This window comes from Apis dorsata, unplaced genomic scaffold, assembly GCF_000469605.1.
Source record: "Apis dorsata unplaced genomic scaffold, Apis dorsata 1.3 scaffold_661, whole genome shotgun sequence".
Classification (NCBI taxonomy): Eukaryota; Metazoa; Arthropoda; class Insecta; order Hymenoptera; family Apidae; genus Apis; species Apis dorsata.
This window is the reverse complement of record NW_006263848.1, coordinates 145,358-147,299: the sequence shown is the minus strand read 5'-3', so window position 1 is coordinate 147,299 and position 1,942 is coordinate 145,358. Positions and strand designations below refer to the sequence as shown.

At 31.4% G+C, this 1,942-nt stretch overlaps 1 protein-coding gene across 1 annotated transcript in view; it reads right to left on the bottom strand.

Moving 5' to 3' along the window:
* Positions 1–1,466: 1,466 nt before the first annotated feature.
* The window catches only part of LOC102676614 (protein adenylyltransferase Fic), a 2,877-nt gene continuing 2,401 nt past the window's right edge, over positions 1,467–1,942 (bottom strand). The window contains exon 4 of the mRNA XM_006622082.2: positions 1,467–1,942. The gene's annotated coding sequence lies outside the window, so the exon portion shown is untranslated.

Here is a 1,942-nt window from a genome sequence, read left to right as displayed (position 1 = left end):
TTTTTTTTTTTTTTTTTTTTTTTTTTTTTTTTACTATTAGAAATTACACTTGACGTTTTAAATTACGAAATCTAATCGTTTCCCCTTCAAACGCCCTTTTTCTTTTCTTTTTACCTTTCTTTCTTCCTCCCTCCCTTTCTCTCTCGCTCCCTCCCTCCCTTCCTCCCACCCTCCCTTTTTCTCTCTCTCTTTTTTCTTTCGTCTCTTTACTCAAGAATCTGGAATCGGTGTAATATCGTTTCTTATTCACGTTATCATTTGGTTTCATTTCTATATAAATATATATATATATATATTTTTTTTTATATCTTCTACAAAAAAATGAATCTTTAGTAGACACACTTTACTGAAACGCATCGAACAATGCGCGTATCTTAACGTCTTTTCTTGCGATCAATCTTATTTTTATCGATTCGATCGATCCGTGAAACCGAGTACGACACGCATAGACAGTTAGAAATAAAGAGAGAGAGAAAAAATATATACGAGTGAATGAACAAATGTGTGTGTGTGTGCATGTGTGTGTGGGCGAGTGTGCGCGCGCGCGCGCATGTGCGCGTATGCGGTGTGTGTATGCTCGTGTGTCACTGGTATAAATGAAAATGAAACGGAATGAAAGAGTATGAAAAGTCGATAAGTGGTCAACCTACGTTGTTAGCTGAATATGATTTTTATAGAAATGTATTTATATAGATAAAAACTACATCGTTATATTGCATAAAAAAAAAAAGAAAAAAAAAAAAAGAGAAATTTGCACGTCTAGTGTAAAAATTTTGTTCACTCGTGATACACGTTTTAACCGAATGCGCTTTGAAACCGATGCGAATTATCTTTGTATCGTTTTTTTCCCCCCTCCTCTCCCTATCCCCCTCCCCCCCCTGATATAGCGTCAGTAATGTTTTATTAGATTATAAAAAAAAATTATAAAAATTAAAGTTTCGTAGCAGTCGAGCATTCGATACTTTTTTTTCCTTATTATTAATCATAATAAACATAGAATCGAATAGCGAGAAGAAAAGACGTTGGAATCGATGATACGACCAGTTGAAAATAGCATGTTACGAGCGACAACTCACTTTAACGTCTATATTATTCAATAACGCATAACGCGTATCAGATGTAGGTAGATTTTTGAATACAGCGATATAGCGGTATTACTTTTCATAGACAAAAAAAAAAAAAAAAAAAAAAAAATGTTTGAACAAAGGAAAGGACGAAACAATATTATAAATCGTAGTATATGCTGTTTCTTAATTTTCCACTTTTCTTTTTTATGCGTATCGGACAAAATAATCCAGCATTGTTTTTTTTGATGAATAAAGTACGATTGGTTTGAAGCTAGATAAAAAATTTCAGACGATTCGTTTAACTACAACAAGAACATAGATCGATATAAATTAACAAAATCGTAAATAAATAAATAATACTAATAATTAAAATTATTGCAAAATACATTAACGCAGCGATTTACAAAATAAGGATTTATTAAAAATCGATGTATCTACATCGTATCGTAAAGTAACTTGTCCAGCAAGTAGCAATTAATTACACGACTATCCATAAATTTATACATTTTCAAGATACATTCAATAATATCGACATTTAAAAGTCGTCTAATTAATAATAAATATATGTTAGCTTAACGTTGTTAATTCTTACATTAGATCACAGTCTTCGATTGAGTTTCACACTGTTCGCTGTTTTTCTTTGCTGACTGTTTCATACGATAAAAAATAACAGAAATTACAAATGGAAGCATATTTTCGAATCGCATTGCCAACATTGCCACATGATTAATTCTTTAAAATGGATTCATGCATTTTATGAATTGTAAAAAAAAAAAAGGGAAAGATACATTATCTATCTTAAATATGAGAATAAAACGTATGCAATCGTACGGAAGTGGAAACGTATTTTGATCTTCTAAAAACGGGTCGTACAT